Here is an 18,430-nt window from a genome sequence, read left to right on the forward strand (position 1 = left end):
ATTGGTCCACTTGTACCCAATCTGGCCTTTTTCCAGTCTGCTCTCTATGGTGTAACCATGGAGATCTTTACAAAAGAAGTAAACTTGAGAAAACAAAATGAAAAATGTGTACATCTCACCTGTTTAAACCCTATTAAAAGAGCATCCCACATGGTCCCCAGTCCTCAAGGGAAAAATTAATTCAAAATGTCTTGTTCTTTCCCTATTTTTCTCAAACATCATGGAATCCACAACTCTCCTCCCTAAAATCGTCCTTTTTTCACCCTTCCTACTTCACTCACACACTGCAGAATTATTCAGGACACGATTTCAAATTACTTGAAAAATTCTACTCTGGTCTACTCCCTCTCCATTCTCTCAATTCTGAATCATAAAAGTCCAAAACACAACACGTCCAGCAAAGCACAACCCTCCATATGGCAGGGTGAGCAGATAAAGCGGGTAGGAAGAAGGGAACAGATTTGGAACATTTGTATAACAACAGCATGCATATGTTCACCAAGCGAGAGTTAGCTTTTTCAGCGAGACTAATTCTTTCTCATACTTGAATTTCCTTACTTTCACACATTTTTCTTCAACTTTACATAGCAAAAGCAGCAGTCTGACATTAAAAAACAATAAGCTTTTGGTCTTAATATATGAGAGTCAAAATCAGAGTAACCCCAGTTGAGAAGAACTAGATGGCCCAGGAGATTACCCTATAGCAATCCTTAGACCCACTGGTTAAAAAAAAAAAAAAAAGCATGCAATCTTGAAATTAGAAAATTATGTTTGAATACTAACTCTTTTGCTTATTGGATATAACATTTTATGCAAGTTTTAATTAACTAAAATTTCATTTTGCTTATGATAAGGTTTGGCTCTGTGTCCCCACCCAAATCTCATCTTGAATTGTACTCCCATAATTCCCATGTGTTGTGTGGGGGACACAGCGGGAGATAATTTTAATCACGGAGTCGGTTTCCCTCATACTGTTCTCGTGGTAGTGAGTAAGTCTCACGAGATCTGATGGTTTTATCAGGGGTTTCCACTTTTGCATCCTTCTCATTTTCTCTTGCTGCCGTCATGTAAGAAGTGCCTTTTGCCTCCCGGCATGATTCTTAGGCATCCCCAGCCATGTGGAACTGTAAGCCCAATTGAACCTCTTTTTCTTCCCAGTTTCACGTATGTCTTTATCAGCAATGTGAAAACGGACTAACACAGCTTATATAAAATGGGAATAGCATATGAGAAACTATAACATTGCTTGATACAAAAAAGTACTAAAAAATAATAAATCTGAATCTTATTTATCAAACTACCCAATCTACAACTCTGCAATTAAGATAAAGCATTTCTAAAATATTAATATGAAAACATGAATGTATCACATTATGTATTTGAAATATGATGAATGTGATTTAGGTTCAAATCTCCAGTTTTGCCACTGGCAATACAATTTTTAAGACCTCCTCAAAGCCAGTCTAATAAACATTAATATACCAGCAGTTTGAGGCCAGGCGCAGTGGCTCACGCCTGTAATCCCAGCACTTTGGGAGGCCGAGGCGGGTGGATCACAAGGTCAGGAGATTGAGACTATCCTGGCTGACACAGTGAAACCCCGTCTCTACTAAAAATACAAAAAATTAGCTGGGCGTGGTTGGCGGGCGCCTGTAGTCCCAGCTACTCGGGAGGCTGAGGCAGGAGAATGGCATGAACCTGGGAGGCAGAGCTTGCAGTGAGCCAAGATCACGCCACTGCACTCCAGCCTGGGCAACAGGGCGAGACTCCGTTTCAAAAAAAAAAAAAAAAAAAAGATACCAGCGGTTTTGAAAACTCAACTGATCCCAAGGTAAACAAATGCTAAAATTCATTTGAAAAAAAAAAAAAAAAAAGTGGATCCTCATTTTTTTGGCAGGAACTTGTAGTCCCACTCCCTGTTATGTAGAGAGGCAAAGGGAAGAGCTCTGGCCCCCGTGGCATGTCTTTGGAGCCATGCAGCTTCCTGTCTGCCAGTTCTATCCTCAAGCACCAGGACACCAGGGAAAAGGAAAAAGAAAAAAGAAAGTGGATCTTAGAGGTAGGGGTATCAAAAGTACTAACTAGAGAAAAGAGAAAAACCCAAAGACAAGTTCTCAATAAATGAAGACCATGCTTGATGCATCAGCACCTGAAGGAGAAGAGACAAAATCAAAATAGAATATACATGGAACAAATTTGGAAGTAACCAAAAAAATGAACATGTACAGGGGGAATCACCTTTTAAAGCATGAATACATACACACATTTGAATTACATATGTTTTATATAATTCAAAGCTCACAAAATTCAAGACGTATAACAAATGATGGTGTTTCCTTTTCCTGGCTAAACTTCAAATGACAATAAAAGAAATTGTTTAACTAATCCCCTTTTCAGTTTTGAAATTATGCAGTGGTTCACAAAATTTTTAATGTGAAGGAAATCTTCACATTTTAAAAGGGATTTTCTGTATTTTATTAATATTTTATGTTTTTATTTAACTTTTAAGTTCAGGGGTACATATGTAAGATGTGTTAGTTTGTTGCATAAGTAAACGTGTCATGGGTGTTTGTTGTACAGATTATTTCATCACCCAGGTATTAAGCCTAGTATCCATTAGGTTTTTCCTGGTCCTCTCCCTCTTCCCACCCTTCACCCTCCAGTAGGCCCCAGTGTGCACTGTTCCCCTCTATGTGTCCATGTGTTCTCATCATTTAGCTCCTACATATAAGTGAGAACATGCAGTATTTGGTTTTCTGTTCCTGCATTACTTTGCTAAGGATAATGGCCTCCAGCTCCATCCATGTCCCTGCAAAAGACATGATCTCATTCTTTTTTGATGGCTGCATAGTATTCCATGGTGTATATGTACCACATTTTCTTTATCCAGTCTATCACTGATAGGACATTTAGATTGATTCCGTCTTTGCTATTGTGAATAGTGCTACAGTGAACATACATGTGCACGTGTCTTTGTAACAGAACAATTTATATTCCTTTGAGTATACACCCAGTAATGGGATTGCTGGGTCAAATGGTATTTCTGTCTCTAGGTCTTTGAGGATTCACCACACTGTCTTCTACAATGGTTGAACTAATTTACATTCCCACCAACAGTGTAAAAGCATTCCTTTTTCTCCACAACCTTGCCAGCATCTGTTATTTTTTTCGACTTTTTAATAATAGCCATTCTGACTGGTATGAGATGGTATCTCATTGTGGTTTTTATTTGCATTTATTTAATGGTCAGTGATGTTGAATTTTTTTTCAAATGATTGTTGGCCGCGCATGTATGTCTTCTGAGAAGTGTCTGTTCTCTGCTCAAGTCCTTTGCCCACTTTTTAATGGGGTTGTTTTTTTTTCTTTTAAGTTTAAGTTCCTTATAGAAGCTGGATATTAGACCTTTGTCAGAAAAATGTGGAACACTTCATGAATTTGCATGTCATCCTTGCACAGGGGCCATGCTAATCCTCTCTATATTGTTCCAATTTTAGTGTACATGCTGAAGAAGTGACCACTTATGTTGTATTTTTATCACATAAAATGAAATTGTACTGCAATGGGCTGGTAAAAATGACATAGTTGTAGTTAGTCCAATACAAAGCAAACAAGGCCTCTGAATTTGGTTAATGCAAGAGGCATAATATACAGCTAATACTGGCTGTGCTCAGTGACTTACACCTATAATCCCAGCCCTTTGGGAGGCCAAGGAGGATGGATCATTTGAGTCCAGGAGTTTGAGACTAGCCTAGGCAACACGGTGAAACCCCATCTCTACAAAAAATGCAAAAAAATTTGCTGGGCATGGTGGCACACACTTGCAGTCCCAGCTACTCAGGAGTCTGAGGTGGGAGGATCACCTGAGCCCAAGAGGTCAAGGCTGCAGTGAGCCACAATCACACCACTGCACTACCGCCTAGGTAAGAGTAAGACTCCGTCTCAAAACAAAACAAAACAAAACAAAACAAAAAAACAGAGCGAATATAATACAAGTGGAAAACTCTTTTGGCAGACTCAATATGACAAGCAAAAATCATATCAAGAGTTGTGAGAGAGACTAACGGCAATATGGAACATAAGATAATCAACAGAAACATTCAAAGTAAAAATTACTAGAACACCCTGAATAAAACCCTAAAAGCCCTCTCCCCTATCCAATTGTATTTTACTTCTAGTTATAAATAAGAAACAAGGAAACAGTGAGATAGGAGTTTGAAAGAAAAACCTAGAAAAAAAATTAAATGGTCTTCAAAGCCAGATACAACACACCCCCATCTACTCACAACCACACATACACCCGATTGTCCCCCTCTATCCCATGTTACCTTGATGCCAAGTCTTTCCAAACTGATCTACAGCTTCAATGCATTCCAATAAAAATGCCAACAGAGATTTTAAAGGTTCTAAATTTATATGGGAGGGCAAAGGGGAAAGAATGGCTAAGACATGGTCTAGAAGAAAAACTAGAAGGGAGGAGGGTAACTTGCCTATTGAGATATGAAGCCATAGTAAAGAAGATAGTAGGGTTCTTACAGGGTTAAATAAATGGACCAATACAACAGAAGAGAGAATTCAGAAAAAAAAATCATGCTTATAAGGAAACTTGGTATCTTACAGTGATAGCACAGTAAGAAAGAATGTATTATTTGAGTAGAGCAACTATTTTGCCATATAGAAAAAAACACTGAAAATGGATCCCTACTCAAACTATAGGAAAAAACTAATTCCAGATCCTTTACATTTAAATGCAAATAAATGGCATATTTATATTTGAAATATTATGCACTATATAATGAGAATGAACAAACTACTAATGAATGAACTATGTATACATAATACAGATAAATCTTAGAAATTATAATGCTGAATAAAAAAAGCAAGCCATGCTAGACTACATACAGGATGAATCCATTGTTATAAGCCCAAATACAAACAAAATTAAACAATAATTGTTTAGTGATACACATACACGCGATTTAAAAAAATGTTAAGTGCAAGGGAACGATAAACATCCCTTTTGTGGTTGGTGAGAAGTATACAGAGAAAAGAAACAGAATTGGTCATTTTCTAGTTTTTAGTTTTAACGATGGATTCAGAGATGTTTGATTTATTATTATATATGCATAACATATATTACATTTATTCTTTTGAATAAGTATAATTTGTCTTTAATTACACACAAATAGCACACAGAAAAGAATGATTAATATTCCTGAAGCAACATCAAAAGACTCCATGAAAGAAACCTCATTTTTGCCAGCCATAACTGGCAGGTGAAAGAGAAAAAATGAGAGTGGGGAAAAAGGTCAAAATCCAAGCACAGGGGACAGCATAAGCCAGGGAAAAGAGGCATGAAAACACAACACCTTCTCCGAGATGAGAGAAAAGCTAAAATAGTATGAATAAAAGTAAGTTGAACTCTACTCTAATTAAGAGTTGAAGAAAAGATTATGGAAATTAGGAGACCAAATTTGAAAACTTCTTTTTAAATGGTCAAGCAAGGCTTTTATAAAAATAAGTAGATTGGGAATTGAATAAATAAAATTAATTGTGTGGCAAACAAATGTTCTAAAGGAAACATTAAAATATTCTAAAAGCAATTATATTTAGAGAGGAAAACATTTTCTAAAATGTAGAAATAAAATGACAAACTCCATAAGCAGACAAGATTTTAAAATTATCTTTTAAGATATGATTATTTTAAACTGCTGTATAGAAATAGGTTTTCATTTTGTTCTTTTTCCTCTCCCTTGTCACTCTGGAGGAAATAAAAATAATACATATGCTTCTTTTAAAGATCTTCCAGAAAAATCCTTCTTAATCATCAAAAGACAGAAAGGCAGGCAGGAAAGAAGTATGACATAGCAACACTACTTAATGTTCCATGGATTTTCTACAATATCATCTCAGAAGGCCTACTATCATCCTCACAACTGCCACTGCTACTACAGGAAAGGCATTATAGGTTTTAAGCAAAGAACCTTGTACATAAGTAAAAACACAATAAATGTTTGCTAAAAAATAACTACAGAATGAAAATCGAAATATTTTTGCCCTGAATAGAGAAAGGAGAGGGGTATAAAAAGGGCAGAAGAAGAGAGTCCTGAGACAAGCTGCACAGAGGAAGCCTTCAGCCAAGAAAGAGACAATCTTTGTCTGTTATTGCTTATTTGGACCAGACTCTGGAAATGGCCTTATGCCCAAAATTCTGTGTTACAGATCTTTGTTCAATAAGCTTGAAACAAGGTCCCAATCAACTTCGAAGTTAACTTGATTCAGAATGACCAATATACACACCATAAAATAGATCTATTTAGAAAAGATGAGCTGCAAAATCAGACTCTGGTGGAAAAACAAAAACCACTTGGATCAGAATTATTCTGAAATATTTTGGCCTGGGAAAAACTGAATCTGTCACTAACATTCTGGCCCATGCCTAATTTTTTAGTACTTCCCATGACATTTTTCTGTCTCCTCCTCGCCTGCTTAATTATATAAGACAAACTACAAAATACTCTATGTGGTAATTACATACCCGCCTCAAAAAGGAAACTTTTTTGCCTAATTTAGTGATAATCATTTTTTATCCAAACTATAATCTAAGCTAAATATGAGCTTTTAATAGAACATTAGATCACAGTTGATCTTCTAAGCACCAGGTCATGAATTTGTACTTAATTCTTCAACCTACTACTTCTTACCTAACAACTAACATTTGTTTTAATATTTCATGAGTGTCTCTCCCTTCTTAAAAAGATGATATGTTTAAAATTCACCAGCCTGGGCAACATAGTGAGACCCTGTGTTTACAAAAAATAAATTGTTTATAATTAGCCAGGCGAGGGCCGGGTGCAGTGGTTCACGCCTATAATCCCACCACTTTGGGAGGCCAAGGTGGGTGGATCACTTGAGGTCAGGAGTTCAAGACCAGCCTGGCCAACGTGGTGAAACGCCATCTCTACCAAAAAATATAAAAATTAGCCGGGCGTGACATGTGCGCCTGTAGCCCCAGCTACTCGGGAGGCTAAGGCAGGAGAATCCCTTGAACCCGGGATGCAGAGGTTGCATTGAGCCAAGATCGTGCCACTATACTCCAGCCTGAGTAACCTTGTCTCCAAAATAAATAAAAATAAAAATAATAAAAATAAATACATTAGCCAGGCATGGTGGCTCACGCCTGTAGTTCCAGCTACACATGAGGCAGGAGAATTGCTTAAGCCTAGGAGGTTGAAGCTGCAGTAAACAGTGATCATGCCACTACATTCCAAACTGGGTGACACAACAAGACCATGTCTCAATAAATAAAAAATAAGTAAAATAAAATTCTCTACATATGTCAGGCAGTACAGTCTAATGACTAAGAGTTGAGTTCAGGAACCAAACCGCGTGGATTTAATAGGTGGCTGCAGCATTTACTAACTGTGTGAACATGGGTAAGTTACTTAACCATCCTATGCCCTCAGTTTCCTTACCATACATATGAGATGTAAAAACAAGCAAAAAAACAGTTATCAACTTCACACAGTTATTGTAAGGATTAAATGAAGTAATATATAGAATGGATTTTCAACAGTGTCTGGCATGTAGAAAAATCAATATATGTTAGCTTTTTATTATTATTATTGTTTCCCAGTCCTCATTCAAGTTTTTAACTGAGTTTACTTGATGATATGAAACCAGAAAAAGCTTATAGCCAATAATAAATACAACTAATCTTAGCAATCTTAGACATCAAAAGTTGTTACTTAGGGCCAGGCGTGGTGGCTCACGCCTGTAATCCCAGCACTTTGGGAGGCCGAGGTGGACAGACTGCTTGAGGCCAGGAGTTTGAGACCAGCCTGGCCAACATGGCAAAATCTTGTCGCTACTAAAAATACAAAACTTAGCCAGGCATGGTGGCGCATGCCTGTAATCCCAGCTATTCGGGAGGCAGAGGTTGCAGTGAGCTGAGATTGCACGACTGCACTCCAGCCTGGGCAACAGAATGAGAATCTGTCTCAAAAAAAAGAAAAAGAAATTGTTACTTAGTCCATTTAAGATACCCCACGTATATTACATGCATAACAAGCAGTATATTACATGCATAACAAGCAGTGCAAATCAGTATTATCAAAAAAAGAAGATTCAAATAATAAAACTTCGAAAGGATTTGGATTCACTTAGTAGTAGCCCTTTCTAGGCATCCTTATTTCTTTCTTCATTATAGGAATATTTTTGGTCCTATAATTCTTCTTACAAGCAATGACCACATTTGGAGATATTTATACTGAAAGGATATTTAAAAAGTACAAGTTGGTACTTCAGTTTAAATTTTGAGGATGGATTTACACACTGATGTCTCTCCCTCCTGTAATGTCACCAAAATGACTGCCAAAGAATTCATTTATATACACACACATACACAAATACACACTTTTTAGAGGGATAAGGGACAAGTATTTCCAACAAATCTCTGAATATCAGAAAACAAATCAAGGCAAGGCAGCTAACTCATCCGAGTAAAAGCAGTAGAACTTAAAACACCTGCCACAGCAAGGCAATTTACCCTGAAAGAAACAAACAGCCTCTGGAAGCCAGGTTCTTTAAGTGAGGAACCACAATAAGATACCACTTCATGCTCACTAGGATAGCTATAATCAAAAAAAGAGAGCCAGGTGCAGTGGCACATGCCTCTAGTACAAGATATTCAGGAGGCTGAGGGAGGAGGATCAACTGAGCCCAGGAGTTTGAAGCCAGCCTGGACAACATAGGAAGGCCCTATTTCAAAAAAATAACACTAGACAAAACAAGTTTGTAAGGATGTGAAGACAAAACAAGTGTTTCTCTGCAATGCTCATACACTGCTGATGGGAATATAAATGGGACAGCCATTTGGGGAAACAGTCAGCAGTTTCTCAAATAGTTAAACACAGAGTTACCATACGATCCAGCGATTCCACTTCTAGGTATACAACCAGTATAACTGAAAACATATGTCCATGCAAAACTTGTACACAATTGTTCACAGCAGCATTATTCATAACAGTCAAAAAGTGGAAACAACCCAAATGTCTATCAAATAAAATGATGAACAGATAAAGAAAAGGTAGTCTATCCATACAACAGAATATTATTTGGAAATAAAAAGGAATAAAGTACTAATGCATGCTACAACATGCATGGACCTTGAAAATATCACACTAAGAAGCCCAAAGGATCACATATTGCTTGAATCTATTTACATGAAATGTCCATGGTAGGCAAACCTATACAGACAAAAAACAGATGACTAATTGTTAGGACTGGGAGGAGAGGGGACGCTATGATTGGGAATGATTAGCTGAGGGGTATGGGGTTTCTTTTTGGGGTAATTAAAATGTTCTAAAATTGATTGTGGTAACGTATGCATAACTTTGTGAACATAGCAAAAGCTAATGCACTGTATACTTTAAATAGATGAATTACATGATGTTAATTATACTTCAATAGAACTTTCTTTTAAAAGCTAGAAACAACAAAAAGCCGAATTGAGTATCTGCAAATGGAACAATGAATTTCCCAGTCTTTCCACTCACCATGTTCTCCTTTAAGAATGTGACTCTCATGAAGGAAATTAGAAGATTCTCCACTGCAGATATAGAATGGCACAAGAGAAAAGACTTCCATACATTGAAAGTTGGAGGTGCCCCATTCTTTAAGTATATGACAAAAGCTATCAATTGGTGGTGTGACTCAGCCACCAACATGATACGGCCACCAACTGCCAGAGGCTATCAATTGGTGGCCATATCAAACCACCAATTGATAGACTCTGTCACACACTTAAAGAGTTTCTACTTAAGCATTTTAGTCTCCTATTCTTAAATATAAACAGAAAGCCAAGAATCACCAGACTACCTGGGGGCAACATTTCATAAAGGAGGAGACCCTAAAACAAAACAGAAAAAAAAACCTGGAAAAAAATAGATTTTGCAGGGAATAGAAGAATACTTTAAAAAATAAAAATAAGAGGCCAGGCATGGCGGCTCACGCCTGTAATCTCAGCACTTCGGAAAGCCAAGGCCGGTGGATCACCTGAGGTCAGGAGTTCAAGACCAGCCTGACCAACATGGTGAAACCCCGTCTCTACTAAATACAAAAAATTAGCCAGGCGTGGTGGCACATGCCTGTAATCCCAGCTACTTGGGAGGCTGAGGCAGGAGAATCGGTTGAACCCGGGAGGCAGTGGTTGCAGTGAGCCGAGATCGTGCCATTGCACTCCAGCCTGGGCAACAAGAGCAAAATTCCATCTCAAAAAAATAAAAATAAAAAAAAGAAAAGGAACTGAAGTGCAGAATAAAAACTAATCATTAAGTTTCAGTTTACAAAAAAGGAACTAAGGACAAGAAAACCCTTAAAAAGTTTAAAAAAAAAAAAAACTAACAACAGACTGGAATTTAAAGTTTAGGAAGTCTCCCAAAGAGGTGAAAATTAGGAAGGAAAATAATACTAAAATATTAATACAAAAAATGTAGTATCTTAATGGAACACCTAGAAAAAAAAAAAGAACTCAGAATACAGTGGAAAAGAAATCATTAAACAAAGAATATTATCTTCCAAAAATACAGTAGCATATCTCCAGATTAAAAAGAGCTCACTAAGTGCTGGCACAATGTACTTTTAAAAGACCAATACCACATGGTGGCTTAGCCCTGTAAATCCCAGCACTTTGGGAAGCCAAGGTGGGACGATGGCTTAAGGCCAGAGTTTGATACAAGCCTGGGCAACATAGCACGAGCTTTCCTGTATTTGAAAAAAAAAAAAAAAAAAAAAAGCTAAGTGTGGTGGCATATACCTGTAGTCCTAGTTACTCAGGAGGCTGAGGCAGGACAGATCACTTGAGCCCAGGAGTTCAAGGCTGCAGTGAGCTATGACTGCACCACTGCATTCCAGCCTGGGCAACAGAACAAGAGCCTGTCTGTCAATCAATCAGTCAATACAATAAAAATTTAAAAATTAAATAAATGAATGACCAATACCTGCCAAGTACAGTGGTATGCACATCCCAGTTACTCAGAAGGCTGGGGCAGGAGAATCACTTGAGCCCAGGAGTTCAAAGCCAGCCTGGGCAACACAGGAAGACCCCATCTTTTTACAGACTTTTAGTAAAAAAAAAAATGTTAAAGACCATAACCAGCCAGGCACCCATGCCTGTAATCCTAGCACTTTGGGAGGCTGAGGCGAGTGGATCACCTGAAGTCAGGAGTTTGAGACCAGCCTGGCCAACATGGCAAAACCCTGTCTCTACTAAAAATACAAAAATTAGCCAGGCGTGGTGGCACATGTCTGTAATCCCAGCTACTCGGGAGGCTGAGGCACAAGAATTGCTTGAACCAAGGAGGCGGAGATTGCAGTGAGCCAAGATCGCACCACTGCACTCCAGCCTGGGCGACACAGTGAGACTCTGTCTCAAAAAAACAAACAAACAAAAAAAACACCATACCAAGTTACATAACTGTGAAATTTCAAAGCACCACAGTAAAGAGATTAAATATGCCAAAAGTTTCCAGAGAGAAAAAGATAAGAATATACAAAGGATCTGGAATCAGTGAAACATAAGACATCTCAATGACAATACTGGAAGCGAGAAGAAATGAACTATTTCCTTTAAAATATGTTGACTTCTAAAATAAAAAATTTTATTTAACACAGTACTGGAAGTACTAGCAAGAGCCATCAAACAAGAAAAAGAAATAAACAGGCATTTAAATCAGAAAGGAAGTAGTAAAATTATCTCTATTTGCAAATGACATGTTCCTAAATACAGAAAACCCCAAAGATTCCACAGAAAAAATAAAAACACTGCTAGAACTAATGAATTCAGTAAAGAATACAAAATCAACATACAAAAATCAGTAACATTTCTATACACAATAACCCAGCTGAAAAAGAAATTAAGAAAACAATTCCATTTATGATAGCATCAAAAAAAAATACTTAGGAGTAAATTTAAATGAGAAAGTTAAAGATTTGTACACTGAAAACTGTAATACACTGATGAAAGAAACTGAAGAAGACTCAAGTAAATGGACAGATATCCTATGTTCATAGATAGGAATAATTAATATTGTTAAAACAGCCATACTACCCAAGGCAATACACAGATTTAACCCAATCCCTATCAAAATTCTAATGGCATCCTCCACAGAAATAGAAAAAACAATCCTAAAATCCATATAGAGCCACAAAAATCCTAAATAACCAAGGCAATACGGAGAAACTCCAGCCTGGTGACAGAGTGAGACCCAGTCTCAAAAAATAAAATAAAAGAGCTCAAAAGCTTGGGAGGTCTAAGCTGCAATGAGCCATGATTGTGTCACTGCACTCCAGACTGGGTGACGGAGTGAGACCCAGTCTCAAAAAATAAAATAAAAGAGCTCAAATACACAGAAATAGAGAATGAAACAGTGGTTACCATGGTTATTTTGGGGGGGAAAGGAGGGGCAGCTGTGGGTCAAAAGATACAAAATAGCAGATATTCAGAATAAGTTTAGAGATCCACGTACAACATGAGGACTACTGTTAATAAAACTGTATTGTACAGTCATATGTCACATAACATTTTGGTCAACAATGGACCACATATATATCACACCACATAATAACAATAGTTCCATAAGATTATAATACTGTATTTTTATTGTACCTTTTCTATGTTTAGATATGCTTGGATACACAAATACCATTGTGTTCCAATTGCCTACAGGACTGAGGACAGTAACATGCTGTACAGGTTTGTAGCCTAGGAGCAATAGGCTGTACCATAGGGCCTAGGTATACAGTAGGCTGTACTATCTAGGTTTGCATAAGTACACTCTATGATGTTCACACAACAAAATGGCCTAGGAATACATTTCTCAGAACATTTCCCTGTCATTAAGCAAGGCATGACTGTATTAAGGATTTTCATTAAATAAGTAGATTTTAGGTGCTCACCACTTAACAAAAGTAACTATGTGAAATGACAGATGTGTTTATCTGCTTCACTATAGTAACTAATTTACTATCTATATGTATTCCATAACACAGAAGTCCCCTTTTTGGCACCAGGGACTGGTTTTGTGGAAGACAATTTTCCATGCACTGGGGAGACAGGGGAATGGTTTTGGGATTAAACTGTTCTACCTCAGATCATTAGGCATTAGATTCTCATAAGGGGCGTGCAACTTAGGTCCCTTGGGCATAAGGTTCACAATAGGGTTTGCGCTCCTATGAGAATCTAATGCCACAGCTAATCTGACAGGAGGCAGCAATGTTCGCTGGCCCTCTGCTCACCTCCTGCTGTGCAGCACGGTTCCTAACAAGCCACAGACTAGTACAGGCTAGTAGCCCAGGGGTTGGGGACCCCTGCCATAACGTCATGTTGTAAACCTCAAATATACACAGTAAAATTTATTTTTTTAAGTCTAAAGGAAAGTAATTTTTAGTCTAAAACTAAGGACAGTATAGCACAGTGATAACAAGTAGATTCTAAAACCAGACTGCCTGGTTCAAATGATGCCATTTAATAGATGTATTATCCTGAACAAGTTGCCTAAGCTCTTTGTGTATCAATTTCTTCATCTGTAAAATGAGGTTGTTATAAGAATGAATTAATTCATAGGTGTTCATTTATGTAAAAAGCCTGGTATATAATATGCACTCTATAAGTGCTCTAGAAAGCACGACTAGGGATAGGAAGGGATTGCATTGAATTCCGCTTGTCATTATAATCCCTTAGGTAGTATGTGACTGGTTTTTAATCACATTCACATATTATCACAGGGAGGAAGGGAGGGAGTTGTAAAATGAAGTTCAAAGGTAACAGCTTGGTACAGAAGAGTATCTATATGCCTTTAGCTTAAATGAGATAAGCAGAAACACAGAAAATGTAAAAATGAGGGAGAATCTCAGCAGACAGTCAAGAAGGGAGGCAAGGCATGGTAGGAAAAACCTGGTCTGGCTGAATAGTGGGGTCAGAGCTGTAAACCAAGACATGCTGATTCAGATTAAAGAAAAAAAGCATGGCTTGTTGATATCAGAGTAGAACGGAATGTTCATATGAAGAAACTGAGTTTTAATCACAATTAACTGACTTTTCAAAGATGAGATTCACTGAGGGGTTTTGATTGACATTAAAAGCATTTTAAATTAAAGGATAATAGGAAAACAAAGTAACAGACTTTACGTCTTGTTAAAGTCATTATTACCTTACTAATATAAGCAATGCCAACTGGAGCAATATGGCACATTAGATAACCTGAAATCTCTCCCACTAGAAACTACCTAAAAATGCTTGATTTAAAGATGCTATGAAAGCATCTTTTTAAAATTCACAGTCCAAAACTAAAGAGAGTAAAGAAAATCCAGGGAGACTAGGAAAAAGAGAGGACAAAAATTCAGAGCAGAAAACATGAACGAGGCTGCAGCTACTCTGTAGTAGCTTTTTGGCCTCTAGCAAAGGAAGAGAGTAAAGAAAATCCAGGGAGACTAGGAAAAAGAGAGGACAGAAATTCAGAGCAGAAAACATGAACGAGGCTAAAGCTACTCTGTAATAGCTTTTTGGCCTCTAGCAAAGGAGCTTGTACTTTTATGCCACATGGGGACAAAATTAAAATACCCTTTGGGCTTGCTGAAGGTGGGAAGTTAGAACTGATATAGCAAAAGGGACTTTGCAGATGTGATTAAGAATCTTGAGATGGGGTGCTATCCAGTATTGGGGGGGTGAATCAAATGAAATCACGAGGGTCCTTATAAGCCAAAGAGGGAGGCCAGAGGGTCAGTACTGATCAGTGATGCCATATGAAAAAGACTCAACTGGCCATTGGTGACTTAAAGACGGACGAAGGGGTCATGTGCCAAAAGTGCAGGTGGCTTCTGGAAGCTGAAAAAAAGGCAACGGAACAGATGTTCCCCTAGTGCTTCTAGAAGGAACACAGCCCTATCCACATATTAATTTTAGCTCAGTGAAACCCATTTCAAACTTCTGACCTCCAGAACTGTAAGATAATAAAGATGTGTTATAAGCCACTAAATTTGCGGTGATTTGTTACAGCAACTATAGGAAACTAAGGCGCACACACTGAGGTGGGGTTGGGGAATGTTCTAGAAAGTATACACATTTCCATGAAGTTTTCAGGTTCAAAAAGTATAAATAGTCCTGGACTGACGGCATCCTAGAACACTTAGCAGAACAGGGAATATACCTTCAGCTTAGCTTATCAATGGTATATCCCTTAGGTGGCACAGAGATCTCAACATATGAGATCTTAAAATAAGCTTACAACACAAATTTACAAAACACATAAGGAAAAAAATTCACCACAAGCAGGAGTCAGCATGTACACATGTAACAAATCTCCGAAGGAAGTTAATCCAAAAGAAAGTAAGAAAGGAGAAAAAAGAGACAGAACAGATGACATAAGTAGAAAACACAAAATGATGTTGTTTCATTTGAATTCAAATATATCATTAACTACATGAAATGTAAATTCAATAGTACTCCTATTAAAATAAGTATCACTGTATTTTTGTGAATCCAGTTATATGATTAGAAGAGGCAATTTTTTTAGCTTTTTTCCAGTTCCATCTCCCAAAACTCTGTCATCCAGACAAATCTTTAAAAACAGAAAAAAACTGCAAGAATAAAAAAGATATATTCTGCATATTAATATATAGTATATTAATATAATATTGAGAACTATAATCAGAAAAGATTCTTAGAGGCAGAGTGTCCTGTATTCCATAATTATGCTGCATTTTCTCAAAAATATTTTAAAATACATTTAAATACTCAGTGAAGGCTTTATAATTTACACTGTGCTCTTCAAAAAGAACAAACCAAAAGCAATAAAGAAGCTGCTTGCCAAGCTTCGGGGGAGGGGGGAAATTAGAAAAAATGAGCACGTGCAACTGCACATAAAACTGCAGGTGGCTAGAAAGGAAACCAACTGAAGGGGAAAAAATCTAAAAATAGGCTTAGAACAGTGATTCTGACTGCCTTCGTTTGGATTTTCAAATTATTTCAGAGCTAAAACTGTGAGATGAAATGTGTACAATTTGTTTTAACCAAGAAGGCTATTTTAGAAATAAGTTCTGCCATAATTAAATATACTTATTTATGCGTTAGAAGTTCAAGTACCATTTGCAATTCAAAAGCCAAAGAATTTTTCAATTAGAAATGATCTTAATGACAAATTATAGCAAAATCAATTATTCCCAATTAATTGAAAAAAATTCCTCTGACAGTACATTTTGCTGCTCTCTTTCAAAATATTTTTAGGGACATCACATCTTGATGGGCATGCCAAGTTCTCTACAGGCTTCCTCTAGATTTCAAGATTATCACAGATTCTAAAGACACAAAACTAAAAACACTTGGAAAAAAACTTTTACAATATAAACCACAAAAACATTAAAAAAAAAAAAAAAAAAAAACTAAGACAGTGGGAGCAGCTTTTAAATAGGAAACTACTGCCTTCAAAAAGTCATCTTTAATATATCACCTGAATCGGGTAGGGCACAGTGGCTCACGCCTGTAATCCCAACTCTTTGGGAGGCCAACCTAGGTGGATCACCTGAGGTCAGGAGTTGAAGACCAGTCTGACCAACATGGTGAATGAAACCCCGTCTCTACTAAAAATACAAAAAATTAGCCGGGCATGGTGGCGTGTGCCTCTAGTCCCCAGCTACTCAGGAGGCTGAGGCAGGAGAATTGATTGAACCCTGGAGGCAGAGGTTGCAGTGGGCCAAGATCGCCCCACTGCACTCCAGCCTGGGGGAAAGAGTGAGACTCTGTCTCAAAAACAAAAACAAAACACCTGAATCTAATCACAAGGAAGCATTACACATACCCATATGGAGACACATTCTACAAAACAACTGGCTATAAATTTTCCAAAGTATCAAGGTCAGCCGCGCACGGTGGCTCACACCTATAACTCTAGTACTTTGGTAGGCCAAGGCGGGAGGATGGTTGAACCCTCGAGTTTGAGACCAGCCTGGGAAACATAGTGAGAACTCATCTCTATAAAACAAAACAAAAAAATAAGGCAGGAGAATCATTTGAGCCCAGGAGGTGGAGGCTGCAACGAGCCATGACAGGACCATCACACTGCTGCCTGGGTGACAGACCAGGACCTTGCCTCAAAAAAATCAAGGGGCCAGGCGCAGTGGCTGATGCCTGTCATCCCAGCACTTTGGGAGGTCAGGAGTTCGAGACCAGCCTGACCAACATGGAGAAACCCCATCTCTACTAAAAATACAAAATTAGCCGGACATGGTGACACACACCTGCAATCCCAGCTACTGGGGAGGCTGAGTGGGAGAATCACTTGAACCCAGGAGGTAGAGGTTGCGGTGAGCCGAGATCACGCCATTGCACTCTAGCCTGGGCAACAAGAGTGAAACTCCGTCTCAAAAAAAAAAGGATCAAGGTCAGATGAGGTCAAGAGAAGACTGAGGAACTGTGCCAGACTGAGGAAGATGAAGGAAACATAACATTTAAATGTTTCTGAACTGGATCCTTTCCTGTGAAACTACTGGAACAACTGGCATACTTGAATGGAATTTGTTGATTAGATGGTAGCAATGTATCAGTGGTAATCACCCGACTTTGATGAGCATAATACGGTGATGCAGTAAAATGTATTTGTTTCTAGAAAATACACCATCGCGGCCGGGCACGGTGGCTCATACCTATAATCCCAGCACTTTGGAGGCCAAGGCAGGTGGATCGCTTGAGCTCACAAGTTTGAGACCAGCCTGGGCAATATGGCAAAACCCTTTCTCTACAAAAAATACAAAAATTAGCCAGGCGTGGTGGTACCCACCTGTAGTCCCAACTACTTAGGAGGCTGAGGTGGCAGGATGACTTGAGCCCGGGACGCGGAGGTTGCAGTGAGCCAAGATCACGCCACTGCACTCCAGCCTAGGCGATAGGACCAGACCTTGTCTCAAAAAAAAAAGGAAAAAAGAAAATACACACTACAGTATTTAGGGGCAATGAGAGCATCATACCAGCAAGTTATTCTCAAACTGTTCAAAATAAAAAGCTCTTTGTCCTATGCCTGTAACTTGCAATCCAATAAAATTTCTCTAAAAAGATACACTGATTTTTCATTAACTGAAGTGAAGAATTCTAATGGCCCTAAATTCTGCATCATACTCCTCCAAAGAGATGATGTGATTATCCTTCCACTCTAACATCCTTCCCTGTTATTTGTTGGATAAATGCATGCATGCATGCTAGACAACAGGAGTAGAGCAATGACCATAACAGACCTCCTGTGGAAGGCACATACCGAACAATCGGACAAATAGCTGTATAATTCAAATAATAAATGCTATGAAGGGAAAGTATAGGATGCCACAAAAATAGTTAACAGAGACTCCTAATAGCATGTTTGCTGGCAGGAAACAGGTCAAAAAGGAG

General features: G+C 38.1%; 1 protein-coding gene and 2 non-coding genes across 14 annotated transcripts in view; 1 reads left to right on the forward strand and 2 right to left on the reverse strand.

The window, feature by feature from the left end:
- The window catches only part of ABI1 (abl interactor 1), a 117,816-nt gene that overhangs the window by 40,236 nt on the left and 59,150 nt on the right, over positions 1-18,430 (reverse strand).
- Positions 1,881-2,021, forward strand: LOC112135324 (small nucleolar RNA SNORA57). The gene has a single exon (XR_002916622.1). It is a non-coding gene; the product is annotated as a small nucleolar RNA SNORA57 (small nucleolar RNA).
- Positions 3,412-3,518, reverse strand: LOC112135390 (U6 spliceosomal RNA). The gene has a single exon (XR_002916671.1). It is a non-coding gene; the product is annotated as a U6 spliceosomal RNA (small nuclear RNA).

Source organism: Pongo abelii, chromosome 8 (assembly GCF_028885655.2).
Source record: "Pongo abelii isolate AG06213 chromosome 8, NHGRI_mPonAbe1-v2.0_pri, whole genome shotgun sequence".
NCBI classification, from domain to species: domain Eukaryota; kingdom Metazoa; phylum Chordata; class Mammalia; order Primates; family Hominidae; genus Pongo; species Pongo abelii.